The 15886-nt window shown below is 36.9% G+C and overlaps 1 protein-coding gene and 1 pseudogene across 1 annotated transcript in view; one reads left to right on the forward strand and one right to left on the reverse strand.

Annotated features, from left to right (window-relative positions):
* LOC148945959 (uncharacterized) overlaps positions 1 to 15886 on the reverse strand; it is a 108418-nt gene that overhangs the window by 60219 nt on the left and 32313 nt on the right. The window lies entirely within an intron of this gene.
* LOC148945960 (52 kDa repressor of the inhibitor of the protein kinase-like) lies at positions 2083 to 12168 on the forward strand (annotated as a pseudogene).

Below are 15886 nucleotides of genomic sequence, written 5' to 3' on the forward strand. Positions count from 1 at the left end.
AGACGTATCAAGTCAACGTCGCCACCACCCCCATCAGCCATTAGTATACAAAAGGGTAGCGGACGTTACACTACGTGTTTACGTTCAAAATGGTTGAAGTTCTGAACCGTGTTTATGAAAATATTGGTGAAGCGGGAAGTTTAAGTTCCCCCCCCCCCCCACTCTTTCCAAAGTCACTGGTGTTCGCACTAAAAATGTACAAGACTATCTTCAAAATGAATCATTTTACACTCTGCATAGAAATCATAGGCTTCGTGCTAATCATTATTGAAAAACTGAAGCCTTTTCCCCCTTGCATATAATACAAGCAGATCTCTTAACTCTATATGATATTCAAAGACATCACAATATACCGTACAAGTACATTCTACTTGCAATCAGTGTTTATAGTCGTTATGCATATGCAATTTCATTGCGGTCAAAGAGAGGCGTTGAAGTTGCTCAGGCCATTTAAAGTATTCTCGAACAGGATTCGTATAAAAAATTCAAACGGATCGCGGTAGTGAATTTGTTAATCCCCATGGTGCAAAACTACTAGTGAAATATAATACACTGCTCTATCATAGTCATCCTATAAAGACTGCATTGGCCGAACGATTGATAAGAACTATTCGACTTTTAATTTCAAGATATTGTACATTGAAAAAAACATCTGCTTTTATTCATGAGCTAGATAAAAATCATGTTGATTTATAATCAACGACCTCATCGATCATTGTCCATCTCAACCCCAACGGAAGTTCATCACTCTGATCATGATACAATTGACACCTTTCTTAAACAATATTCCAATGAAAAGATTGTCAAGAAAAAATTCAACGGTGGTGATACTGTTCGAATTAATAGAACAACAAATGTTGTTGAAAAGGGTAATTACTTGTGGTTCACAGAAATTTTTAAAGTGGCAAAAATCCTAGACACTAAACCCATAATTTATCGTTTGCGCGATACCAAAGATGAAGAAATTCTCGGCGGCTTTTATGACTATGAACTACAAAAAGTTAAAAATAATAGTGAAATCTATCAAATTGAAAAGATATTAAAGACTCGTACTCACAGGTGTAAGAAACAGTTACTTGTTCGGTGGCTAGGATACAACTCTGATTTTGATTCTTGGATCGGTGTTGAAGATATTGACAATGCCCAATGATTTCTATGTAAAATTTATGTCCAACGTTTTTGATCCTCTCCACAATGACTTGAATAAAACAAGTGATTTTTGGACGAAACTCTCCCCGACATTAAATTCGATGACGGAAAGTATGAAGTAGCTCTTGTCGACTGTATTCTCAAAAATACCAACGATATCCTGAGAAAGGATTGTGTGTATGACATAAAAGTTATACCATTCGATCGGTCACTCTTTGTCGAGTATGAATGGGTTGAAGCACTTAAATCTAGTGAATATCCACATAGTAAATTGAAATATATTGAATATTATAGTATGACAGATTTGCGTCGTAAAATCAATAGAAAATCTCATATCGTAGGAATGGTACATTCCATTCCAATTATTCAATGAAACACGATAGGATTTACATTACCTCACCTGTTGACACTGAAATAATTCATCTCAATGATAATCTGAGAGATGTTCTTGGCTTTAAACAGAATATGATAATGGGGAAAACGCTGGTACTGTTAACGGGATGGACAAAGTCATTTTTGATGATTATCCACCTGGTTTAAGCTCGGACTCTTACATATTTCTGTATGCATCCTTTGTGGAAACATCGAGAGTTGGTAGTTCAAATGTCCCCCTCCTAAATGTTCTTGAACGAAAAACATCTCATGAACTTGTTCATCACTATAATATAAAGCATTTTCAGTATGTTCCTGTAAACACTTCATATTTGGAACTCTGTCAGTTAACACTAAGAAGTGAATTGGGTGATCCTCTAGCAATAAAAAAAGGTTTAGCAGTGATTACACGTCATTTTCGACCCATCGTCGGCGACACCACCACCTAAAATGAACAATAGAAGAATTCCATTTGTCTGTCCTGATATTAATTGCTATGTTGGTGCTCTAAGTCCATGTCAAATAGGACATGGATTGGACTACTACAAGGGGCGTACTACAATGTCTGGCCTCGATGTTGGAAGCTTGTATGCTATGATATTTCGTTCTGAACTACCCCTTGCCATACTATATCTTACAACCGGTGAATTAAATTTTGATGCCTTCGGCATTATACGACTGGGGTCGGGTAAGAATTTCAACGAGAGTGAGAAGTAAAATATTAGATCTTCAGAAAGAGCCGTTGGTGAGCAATTAAAATCTCAGAAAAATGGGAAGAGATTGAAAAGGATGCGTGCGCGTCATTCACTCATCAGTTTCTACCCAGGCGGAAAGCGAAGGACATCAACAAGGACTTTGAGGAATAAAACGAAGAAGACCAATAAGCAGAAAACGAAAAAGATTGTTAGATCAAAGAAGGATTTCTTCTATTAAGATGACTTATCTCCCCCACAAGGAATCACATCCATCAATCACTTCCTCATTGAATCTGTTCAATGCTGAAAATGTTGATGTCAGTGTCAAGTATGGCTACTATGACCAATTTCACCCCCAGCAACCCCTCTCGGAAAATATACTATTTCAAATATTTTCCAATGAAGACTATTTCATTGATTTGTCATCAACATTTATTGATTTAAATGTTGCGGTGAAGAAAAAGTCAGATAATACAACTCCAACTGCTGTCGATGGTCTCTCCTATGAAAGCTGTATTCTACACAACTTATTCAAACAAATTAATGTATATATTATTGGGACGTTGTTAAGTACTAACTATAATTTACTCAACTGTGCAAGTAGCACATAATAATTTATAATGAAACCAAAAGATTAGAAAGAGTTGAATGAACCGACACTGGACTATGATTATCGATCAGAAGTTGATACTTGGATGTGAGCCGGCTTCAACATTGAGGCAGGAATGTCATTTAGTTGGAAAATTAAATCATGAGATATTCAATATATATCCCAATGGTTACCCCCCAATGTCAAGATTGACACAAAGTTGCAACTAGCCCCGTCAAATTTCATTTTGAGAAAAACACTTCCCGCAGCACCCGATGCAAATGTCATTATCACATCGGCAATTCTCCACATCCGAAAACAACAGGTTATGAGCTCTGTGCATTGGCAGTGGAAAAGCTAAGAGCCAATGGCAACAACACTAAACTTCTTGTCCCTCATACAATCACCATTCAACGTCACGTTGCCACCGGCTCTCGTAGCTATTCCGATTCATCATTTATCAATGGAGAAATCCCATTAAAACTTGCTTTGGCCTTTGTCAAGAGTGACTGTGCCGTTGGGTCCTGAATGCGTCCCACCGTAATTTCATTTTTTTGGTCTGTCTAGCCTTGTGTGCAAAGTGAATGGTATTCCACTGTACACTCTATCATTTGACAAAAAATCCTATAGAACTCTGTACGAGTCGACCATGCAATCCCTAGATCATGAATCCCAACTATTTGAAAATGCAATAACCGATTCAGTGTTTTCAAAAAATCATGGCTTAAGTGTTTTGGACCTGTCGGGGACCCAGGATATGAGCAAAGTACGAACAAGGAATGTACGTTTAGAGTGCACATTTTCCAAGGCTTTGACTGAGAGTATCACGCTAATATCATTGGGTCAATTTGAAACCTATTGGGAAATCACACCCGACGTCAGTGTTCTACTAGACCTAGCACCATGAGCACAAACCAAATAATCAACGTATTTAATATGGATCCATACATGTCCTAGTACAAGTCCTATTGCATACCATCGGACTTCATCAAAAAAATTCCAAGTGTTAACAATACCCTAATCATTGTTAATAGCAGTCCATCGACTTTGAAGACTGGCCATTGGCTATGCATATTTCAAACAGCAAAGAATATCGAATTTTTTGATCTTCTTGGTCTATCATATAAATTCTACACTCCACACATCAGCAAATTTATTGAGAGCAGTTGAAAAACTATTATTCAAAATCAATGAAGAGTACAGGATTTAAGGACTATGGGATGTGACTTTCATGCTCTACTCTTTTTCATGTTCAGATGTCATGGTTATACCTACAAGCAGTTTCTCGACGTCTACGTTGACTTTCCTTGATTGAACAACTTTCTAGTGCAAAATATACTTACAAGCGTGTTTAATATTGATTTTAGTACCCTACAAATAAAATGTCTAAAAATGTATGTGAAATTGCTTTTTAATAAAAATAATATCAAAAATAAATCATGTATATACATGATAAAAACGACTTTTCTACTCTTTAGATTTTATCTTCTACTACGTATAGGTACTTTTCGAGAACACCAAATGCAGGTAGATTATCTGAATTCAGGGTATACTGATCCGGATGTGCTCCAATGTCGGGGTCACATTTCCTATAATATAATGTAATTTAACTCTTGTCATATCTCTTTGTATAGTCAATGATACTATTTTCTTGCATTTTGTAGAATTCACATGTTTCAATTTGCTTATTTGTAGCAATGTCACAAACAGTGTCCTCAAGTGGCGAATCACATTCCGCCACAGCCAAATAAAAATCAGTGGGCTTATAATCATAGTAGCCATTGTCTTCACAAATATGACGTAGGAACCAAATTCTTTTGTTGTTCCAACAGTTGAATCGCTGACCCGGCTCCTCCTCCCAAAACAATCTAAAGCCATGACGATACCAATCTCTTAGCAATAAACTAAAATCACGCTTAGGATTCTTTCCAATCATACCAGGATATGTATTCTCAAACTGATTACATTTATCATAGTGGCAATTCGAGCATAGGTGCCCTCTAGGATGAGAGTCACACACCATTTCAAGACAGGAATAAAAACCTTTAATTTGTATATAATATTCTCTGTGCAATTTACACAGGTTGCATAATCTGCACTTTTCATCATACTCATCAATTATTGCACAATTCTTACATGATGACCAGCTGCCCAGTGTGTACATGCATAGTGGACATGTATGTAACATTTCTTCATGTGTTGGCACTCTCATCGCCAAAATGAAACTGAGCTACGAACAACAAATTGAGTGGGATAGAGAGAGAGAGAGAGAGGAGTAAATCATCCTTGAACTCCATCTTTCTCATGAGAAAAGTCCTAAATTTCTAAGCTAGTGTTTAAAAGCATATCCACAACATCATTTTGCTGTCTCGTGATTAATATGTCAATAAATTGTGTAAATGCATTTGGATCACAACGTAAAAGCTTCATACAATAGTCTAATGACGGAGAATCGGTTTTTATTATATAATAAGTAATCTCCGGGAAAATATCTTCCTTTAAAGAGATGACTCCACAAAATCATCACCTAGAATAAAACATTTATCCATAAAAAAAAGATTCCCCATGATTTACTCTTTCTCAAATCTATTCAGTTTTTAAGTCCTATCACTCTCACAACCAACTTCATACTAAGCAGGACTCTTTTTTTCTACTCTAAAAAATTTACGCTAACCTACTATAGAAAGAAAATTATCTTTGATTTAGAAACAGTTTTATTGAGCATAATTACAACAATAATAATCACTGATTCAATTTGTTTTCATCAATATATTTCACTAGTGCATCTAATGCTGCCTGAAATCTATGTATATGCACAATGTTCAGTCTCGCAGCAAAACATAATTGCTCCTCCATTTTAAATTTGCTCAATGATATCACGTACTTACCATACATATCGTCCCATTCAAGGCTTAGTCTACATCCTCGTGTTATTTCCAGCCACGTTTGGTACTCTTGTATCATTGCTGATGCTACCTGCTCCACCTTCAAGCTCCAATAGTGTAAATGTTCCACTCATTTTCTTTACTAATATCGTCTCAAATAAACTATTCTCTGAATTCAATTCTCCTACTAATATGAACTACAATGAAAATTACTCCTTTTATTTGAATCCAATTACTAATCAAGTTATCGTATATGGAGTAGCCTCCGCTCTCTGTGATTGGCCCTAAAAAATGGGTGTTGCCTCAAAAACCCGTCTGGTAACTAATGTATCGTTCATAGTTTCAAAACATGTTTGATCGCTTTATAGGTCTATAATATAAAATGATTGGTCGCTTTTTGCAATGTACCGTTCAAACTGTACTGTATATTCATGCCTCAGGCGTAAGTTTCCATGTAAGTTTCATAGTGCCTACACTATCACTACTCTAAACTTAATAAAATTTATATATTTAGAATCAGCAATATAAGCCCCTTCTGATACATTTATTGACATCAAAATTCCGTTTTTTAAAAGTTTCGATTACTATTGAGCCGTATCGGTTATTTTTTTTTTATTACGTATATGTTATTACGTATATGAGGGGGTTCTCCCCTAAGTCAATACCAAATTCTTTACGTTAAAATTAAAAAAAAATTAATTCACAAACCCCTGAATCACAAAGGCCGTTTAATTAGAATAGAGAGCTCTTTTGAAAGCACTAAAAAAAAACTGTATCGTAAAGAGCGAGGTATTGACTTGAAGGAGAACCCCCTCATATACGTAATAATTTCTGTTCGTTTTAAGTTCTAATGTTGCTTCTTACTTTCAGTTGAAAAAAATTGTTTTTTTTTAATTTAATTTCTGATCGTTTTTTAAATAACGCTTGGAAATCCGGCGCCCCTTCATAGAAATGTCCCTTACCACAAAGAAACATCCTCCACGGAAATATTCTCCCGAGTAACCCCCTCCACCAGCCCCCCCCCCCACCAGAAAAAAATTCTTCCTGAAAATGTATGTATACTTCCCTGTAAATGTCTGTAAAGAATCAAATTAAAATCTGATTCTTTTGATGTATCTATTGGTATCAAAATTCCTTTTTTTAGAATTTCGGTTACCATTGAGCCGGGTCGCTCCTTACTTACGGTTCGTTACCACGAACTGTTTGATTTTAAAAGGTATTTGTATCTGCTGAGCTTAAGTTTAAAATGGCCTTTACTTTTCTTTGAGAAAGTTGTTTTTCGGAAAGTTTTTTTTTAATTAATTTTGATAACAATTACCCGCTTACGGGTCTCCATCATGGCATTCATTCGACTGTCTATAGCCGTTGTGTACCATTAAGCGAAACAGTACCGCAGTTTCTTATCATTTTGGGTTTGAATTATTATAGGAATTTATTTATGCTAGTCTTTGGTTTAATATGGCTCTTTATTTTATTTGAAAAATTGTTTTCGAAAGAATCTTTTTAATTAATTTAAAGAAAGCGCAACAAAAAGTTTTTTTTTATCTAAATTCTCAAAGTTCCGATATTTTCAGCACAGATTTTTATTACTCATCATTCAGGAAAGGCCTGATACATATATGTAAGAAAAAAAAAAAAAAAAAAATCAAACCAAAAGTTCCCAAACACAAAGAGAAAGTAGCTTTTGTGTCGGCTCCACCGAAGTAGGTAATTAACCTTTTTCAAACCAAACGATAAACAACTACGGGCGTAGAAAATACTACAAAATGAAAACAACAAAATAAGCAGTGGTAAAAAAAAAAATACAGTATGTAGACGGCGAGAGCCGCCGTTTACCCCCCCCCCCCCCGCAAAAAACATCCCATGCTTTGCGATTATCAAACAATTTGAACCTCCATCCTCTTGTCGTCTCTCCCTTAGAGCTGGTTCTGAATTTATTTGAAGGCTCAATGAGAGCTGAGATGTTGTGGCATCAAAATGCACCCTTTGAGATATCTCCCTCTCTTCCTAGCTACAAAATAATCAAATAGCCTCATTCTGGAAGTGTCAGTTCCTTTTTATGTTTTTTTTATTTGTCTATTACTTAAAGATAGTATTTGTCATTGAGAAACATACAAAAATTTTTGTGTGGGGGTTTTCTGGAGGATCCTTAATGAGAGGACAGTATTTGCACGGTGGGGGGGGGGCAATATTTACACATAAATTTCACTTTTCCACTTCCCTTAGAACTTCTCAATTAAACTAAAAATTAACACGACTCAAAGAAGATTTTTAAATTTTGAAAACCATAATTTCCGTAAGGGGGGTATTTTCCAGGTGATGGGGTTTCCGTGGGTGGAGGAGGGGAAATTTTTCGCGGGGGAGGGGGGTAAACGCTAAGACCTGTAGAAAGTGACAGGGTGAACGAACCCTCATTAACAGACATAGAAAAGAGAAATAAACCTGGATTTAAGAGTTTATGACGTCTGATTTTCTTTGTTTTTGTGACAACAAAACATAGCATTTTTATAAATCATCTTGACATTAATTTATATAAAGACTTAAAAAAGCAAACAATTCCAACAAGGTTGAACATGTAAAGATTTTAACTTGTGTGTAACCCAATGTAAGTATGGTGGTTAAGCTGCACGAGGGTTCACTTACACGAGGGTTCGGTTGCACGGTGGTTCAGTTGTACGGTGGTTCACTTGCACGGGGGTTCAGTTACATGGTGGTTCAGTTACACGGGGTTTAGTTAAATGGGGTTGAGTTGCACGGGGATTCAGTTGCACGGTGGTTCAGTTGTACGGTGGTTCAGTTACATGGTGGTTCAGTTGCTTGGGGTTAAGTTACACGGTGGTTCAGTTACAATGGAACCACCTCACTATACACAATTTTATTAGACGTAACCTGAATCAACTTGGTCCTTACTAGGGCACTACTACTATCCCTCCCCATCGCCTCAGCACCAATAATAAAGACGTAGACTGAAAATATACATGGAAACTAAGAAGAATTATACAACAAGTCCCAAAAAATCATTTAGTTTTCATCTGAAGGCTCAGTGAGGCATAGAAAATTAGACCATAGAAACCTACTCCTTTTGGTACTTGGCCCCTCCCTACACAAAGATCTACTACTCCTCAATAAATTACAAGGTTACTCCTGCTGAACTTTCTTTCATAAAACTGAGGGGTTTCTTGCTGTCAGCTCGGATGGTATTGTTGTTCTTCCTGAAGGAGGAAGAGCGATTCCCGAAGTAAAATGTCCCCTCGCCAGTGCTTCCATTTCTACTATATTTTAGAGTAGACTACTTTATTTTGAAAACTTCTCCTCTAATATTTGTAGACTTACTTTAATACTTTATTCCTACTTTAAATATGAATTTTCTACTTTTTTCCTTGCCGAGTCTATGGATTTTCGTTATGGAAATAGGAATTTCGGATACAACGGTGGGATTTCGGCAACAACGATTGACAAACATTCTTGTTTTGTCGGACTTGGATAAACCCGCGAAATTTGAAACAAAATAACCAACGTGATAGAAAAATACAAATACAAGCACCTATGCCAAGCACGTACGCAGGGGGGGGGGGCACCGGCCCCCCCAGAAATCTCACGATTCTTTTTTATTTTCCCATAATTTTCTGATACTTCTCACAGAATAAAAGATAGTGGCAAATTACTGATCTAGACATAATGTGTTAACCGTTTTCGATGATTTTTCGGCCTGTAATTACCGATTGGGTCACCAGCATAGTATTAATCCATTTCCTGTCCAACTTTTTTAAGCTAACTGTTAGTTTTCAACGATCATCTGTTCGTGGGTGGTCCTTCCCTAGTGGATGAAGCAGTCATTCTTGCAATTAAACCCAGGCCTTTGCTCTTGCAGTTGACAGCAGGGTTGCCACCGTCAGTAGGATTTTACTAGATCTAGTAAAAAAAAATCTAGTAAATTTCCCGAAATCTAGTAAAAAGTCATGACGTATAGTAAACAAAACTTACTTTTTATATTACATGAATTCAGGGAACAAATTTATCGTAAACATATGACAATTTACAGTTTTTGCTTGTCTGTTTTACAATTTACAAGTATGCTTGTCTGTCTTAGAGACAGACAAGCAGTCACCTATTTTCATAAACAGACACTTCATTTCCGGCGTCTAAAGGTCGACGAAATCAGCTTTCTGTGTATCAAATCTTACCAACTAAAAATGAAGCTATAATGACACTTGGATTTGTAATGATCGGGAATCTCTTAGAATCAAAACAAAGCCAACCACCCAAGGTGATTAGGTGAATCTCCTCAGTTTGAAAATCTTTATTGAAGAGAAAGGAACCTGCTGAGAAAAATTAAAAGTAAGTACAAATGTAAAATATATATATATATATATATATATATATATATATATATATATATATATATATATATATATATATATATATATATATATATATATATATATATATATATATATATATATATATATGTATCCAAAAAAAGGATTTTTGAACTTGTTGGTTTCCTGAATTTTCAATCATACTATGAAAACGAAAGAAAAGAGGAAAAGAGAAAAAAAAGAAGAAAAAAGGAAAAAAAAATTGTGAAAATCGTATTGATTATCCTCCTATAGTAAAATCGATGCTTGATGGTGCATGTGGGGCGTAGCCGCACGCGCAAAAATTTTTTGGAGCATTTAGTACAAACAAATGCAATCTAGTAAATTTCTCCTCTCCGATTTAGTAAATTCTTCGAGCTCAGGGTGGCAACCCTGGTTGACAGTCTAAAACCAAGTGTTGCTAAATATAGGACAAGTGTGACATGTCGAAAAAACAACAGTGTTCTCCAGCTTTGGGTAAAAACGACGAATTAGTGAGGTTTACTTGGAAAAAAGTGGCAATGGTGATCAGCTGAACATTGCAGTTGCGACTGAGCCTTTGACTTCAGCTCAAGAATCAAAACCAAATGCTGAGGTAGTAGCAGACAAACGTGATGAAATAAATAATGACGTTGAGCTTGACATTGGAACCTTTTTTGAAAGAAGAGGTTCGGTTTCCGATGAAACAAAGTATAATTTACTGAAAAGGCATTTTAAGCCAAACAAGACTATCCTTTTCCAGTTCATGTCACAGGCTCAAAAACAAGGAAGTTTCAAGTTAGCTGGATGGATAAGTACGCTTGGCTATTATTTTTTTCAGTGAAAAAAGGGTGTTTCTGCAAATATTGTGCTTTGTTTGCTTGTGATCAAGCTGAGAGGGGGTCTCACCAAAAATTAGGGCAGCTTGTCATAGAGCCTTACGTGAATTAGAAAAACGCCCTGGAAGACTTTTCTAAACATCAATCAAACTCTTACTATAAAGACGCTGTTGTTTGGGGGGGAAAGTTTTCTGGCAACAGTGAGCAGGCAAAAGTCCTCTATAGTGGAAGTCTTGAATACTCAGAAAAGAGATGAAATAGAAATTAACAGCAAAAGGCTTCGTCTCATCACAGAAACAATACTGTTGTGTGGATGGCAAGGACTTGCAACGCGTGGGGATGAGGATTCGGAAAAATTAACCTTTGTAGAGCCTGTAAAAAACGATGGAAATTTAGGACCTTACTACGCTATCGGATGAAAGACGATCCAATAATGAAAGAGGTGTTTGAGAAAAGCGCGGGCAATGCGCAGTACTGTAGCCCCAGAATTCAGAACGAACTAGTTGATATTTGTGGAAAGCTCATTACTGCAAAGATTGTTGATCAAGTGAAATCGGCTCGTTTTTTCACCATCCTGGCAGACGAGACAACCGACATATCAAGGCAGGAACAGATTGCTCTAGGGCTTTGATTTTTGGACAGCGAAACTTTTCAGATCAGGGAAGTGTTTGTCGAGTTTGCTATTGTTGAAGACTTGCGAGGTGAAAGCCTCGGTCGATTTTTTCATAAGTCAAATTGAAAAACTTGGTCTCGATATAAAACTATGCAGAGGACAGGGATATGATTGAGTTGGAAAATTGAGCGGACATATGTCAGAAGCCCAGGTTTTTATCTCCAACAAATATCCCCTCGCCAAGTATGTTCACTGTTTCTCCCACTCCTTGAACTTGGTTCTGACGGACTCGAGCAATATTCCTGATATCAAGCACTATGTGATGGTTATTCGTGAAATAGTAAATTTCTTTAACTTCGGTGCCAAGCGAAGCGCTGTCTTGAAAACTTACACTGAAGTCAATCTGAAAGGATTGTGCGAAACCCGATGGGTCGAAAGACACGATGCGATACAGATATCAAAGCAGTTAGTAGTTCCGATCTTTAAGGCCCTAGAAGACATAGAGACAAATGGGGACTCCTTGGTGTCTTCAAAAGCCAGAAGTCTGCTCAATAACATCCTGAGATTGGATCATGTAGTGACCCTTATTGTGATGGATTTTTTTCTGGGGTACACACTGAATTTGTCTAAGCTGCTGCAGTCAGAAAACATCGATATATCTATGTGCATTTAGTGTGTCGAAACTGTGACAGAAATGTTTCAAGATACACGAAATAAGGCGAAAGAGAAATTCGGTAAACTGTTTTCGGAAGTCACTTGCATATGCCAAGAACTGGAAATCACCATTGCCATGCCACGAAAGAGAAATGTCGTCAAGATCCCACATAATATCCTGGAAGAAAAGCAAATAGAATTTTACTATCGAGATTCCCTTTTCATCCCATTCGTGGACCAACTCATACAATCACTCGAATCTCGATTCATAAAGCACAAAGTTATCCGGAAAGGCCTCAGCGAAATTCTGCCATCTTTTGTCATAAAACAGTCTATTTGCGATGCTAAAGAACTGATGAAGTTATATACTTCAGACCTAACAAGCTCCGAGTCCGCAGTCAAGGCTAAGCTTCAGCTATGGCGGGCTAAGTGGCTGAAAGTAGCTCCCTGTCTTTTTCCAAAGACGGCAGTACAGAGCCTGGCTGAGTGTGAGCGAGCCACATTTTCCAACGTCAATATGTTACTCCGCATTTTCTGCGTTACTCCTACTTCTACAGCATGTGTTGAGAAGTCATTTTCTTCAATGAAAAGGCTAAAAACCTATCCCCGGAGCCGAATAGATGAAGGCCGACTAAATGGTTTGGCACTTTTTAATGTCCATCGAGATATTTCTGTATCAGTGGATGAGATCCTGGAAAAGTTTGCTCTTAGCTCTGCTCGTAGGTTGCAATTTGCAATATAGGGCGAGTTTCTATTTCTTGATATATGTGTTTTTGGTTTGTTACGTATTACAATGTGCTTCCTATCTTCTGTTTTGAAGGATTTGCCCCCCCCCCCGACACAAATTCATGCGTACGTGCCTGACCTATGCACATCTACAGCCAAATAGACAGAACAATATACAGTAAGAAATATATATTTTTAAATTAATTGTCAGTAGTAAACGGAATATATATTGGGAGAAACATATTTTCTTTGGATCTTTTTTATTAAAGAAACCATAAGACCGATGCTTATTAAAATTTCTGAAGGGCGGGACACATTTTTTACATTAAAATTATAAAAAAGCTCAATTTCAAAATTGTCGCAGGTGTTCAGCAATTACACTAGCTCAATTAGAGTAAAAAGAAAATAGTTCCCATGTTTGTTGGGGAAAAAACTGGGGTTTTAAATGGACAAAGGAAAAAATTAAAAGTAAAAGTGAATTTTTCAATTTCAATCTCAATTTCACTAAATCAGGAAAATACAAGGACGAAGCAAAGATTTTGTTCTATTCTCTGCATAAAGATCGGAAAGGGTACTTTCAAAATTTCAAGGGTAATTTTCACTTGAGAAAAAAACAAAACACCAATCTAAAGGTATTTTTCCACATCTAGGGGGGTAATTTTACGCCCTTCCCATTCGTGCGCCTGTATATAACATGGTAAAGAAGCAAAATCACTATTTATTACACTGATAAATAGTATTATAATTCTAGTGATTTTTTGGTTGAATTAGTGATTTTCTTGGTACTGTTCTATTAGCTGGGAGCCATGTAATAAGTGAAGTTTGGTTATTGCTAATGAAATAAAACGAAATAGGATGGAAGTATAACAGTTAAAAAACAAATTTCGGCTATATGTTTACACATTAGAAGGATGGGGGGGGGGATATATCAAAACATATATTAAATACGTAACCTAACCTAGGTACCTTTCCCCCCCTAAATCCCAAAATTAAAGTCTAAATATTGTAAACGCAGTGATAAACCACTGTTTGCAATCAAATTCTCCGTTGAAAGAACCCGTTTGACTAGTTTATTTTATCATCTATCTTGGTTGGCTCCCAGCTAATAGAGCAGTACCATTTTCTTCAATAATCTAGGTGATTTGTGTGCTGATTTAGTGATTTTTTTCAAGAATCTAGTGAGTTTGTCACCAGGCGGCAACCCCGAAACAACCCTCTAGGAGACAGGCCTGGGCGTTTACGAGTAGCATGGGTGTATGCAGTCCGAGCGGCCCTATATCGCACCATACAAGCGGTCCTATGTCCCACCATACAAGCGGCCCATGTCCCACGATACAAGCAGCCCTATATTTTTCAGCCCCAGAAAGTGGAGTCGAGCCATTTTTTTTGTACTTCTCGTCGTTTGACATATGATCAGTCAAACGGGCACATAAAAGTATCCATAGAGAAGTCCTCTGAAAAACATCGAACAAATTTTCCTCTACCTTGCGAAGCTCCCACGTTTTAGGCAGGGGTACCATTACCTATGGGGCAAGGGCCCCCTCTGCCTTTATATTACATATAAAGGCATAATACACTATGAAATTTTTAATACAACAGTGATTTCATTTTCACTGTCTCATTAAAAATGTTATTCTTTTTTTATATACATTTTTCTGTCAACGGAAAGGCGGTGCAGTCAAAGAAATTATATACATACATCCTATGGGTGGCAACTGCAACCCCCCCAACAATTTTGACTCCCCCCCCCAGCTCAAATTTAGCGTCTTCAAAAATCTTGTCAAAACTTAGATAGTCCTACATAATTCAAGCATCCACAGAAACAGATCAGTTTTCTTTAGTATACCTTTACCTTTATGGTAGCCTATTATATGTCCATTTTTCACTAAGTCATTTTCACTTGACTTGAGAAACCTGGCTCCAACCCCCCCCCCCCCCCCGCCAGAATTTTGACGAAATTACACACCTGCCCCACATGGAAATTCCCCTCTCAAAAAATGTCTGTAATCAACAATAGCAATGTTATATGTGAATAATCGGCAAATTGCAAAACTTAGTGCCCTTTCACCCTGTGTAAAATTTCCCCCCTCCCCAGAAACTTTTCCCCACGCGGAAAATTCTCCCCTTCGGAAATATCCCCCTCAAAATTCCCTCGGAAAATTTTCGTATATTTCTCTAAAGAAAATACTAAGTTGGCCTGTAAACAATAGGCAAATTGCATAACTTACATCCTTTTCCCCAGTGGCTGTTGGGGGCCATGTCACCCCCAGATACATAGTTATTGGACCTTTCAACTATGCTGAATCAAATGGATATCTCAAAATTTTGATCGAATATCATTGGGGGAAAACGGGGGGGGGGGGGGGGTAGGAGTTGGGCTAGTTTCCTTCCAATGTTTTCAGTCAATAAAAAAGGTACTAAAACTTTCAATTTCTGTTCAAATGAGGCCTCTCAAAATCTTGTAGGGCCATTGGTTTGATACAATCATCCCTGGGAGAAGAAAAAAACATGTAAAATTCCGCATTTTTTTTAGAGAGGAGCTTTAAACCTCTAAAATATTCTCTTGCATGCTGAATCTTATAGCGTGATTCTTATTAAGGTTCTTAGCTATTTGGGGGTGTTTCTATCCAAAATCTTTTTCCAAAATCTGGCAAATATTCTTAGGTGTGTAGCTGTTGATGCGTACCATTAAACTTCAAAATTCTTATATATTTGGAATGAGAACAAAAAGTTAATCCTTTTGATGTGTTCTTATTAAAATATGTTACAAAATTGTTATTGAAATTGCATTTTTTAATATAAATAGCTGAAAACAAAGCATTTACCAAAGGATTTTTTTTATCAAAACATTATTAGGGATCAGGAATGGAAGTCTTAAGTAAAACTATATCCCCTTTAACCAGGGTCCCATCACCCCAAACAGGGGACAGCAGGGCACCTTTGAAATTTCCCATGGTCACCCCCCAAAATAAAATTACACATTCTCATTTTAAATATAAAATAGGGCATATTGTATATGAAAAGTAC

The sequence above is a fragment of the Artemia sp. Qi Xiang Cuo genome, chromosome 12, assembly GCF_049724085.1.
Source record: "Artemia sp. Qi Xiang Cuo chromosome 12, ASM4972408v1, whole genome shotgun sequence".
Lineage (NCBI taxonomy): Eukaryota > Metazoa > Arthropoda > Branchiopoda > Anostraca > Artemiidae > Artemia > Artemia sp. Qi Xiang Cuo.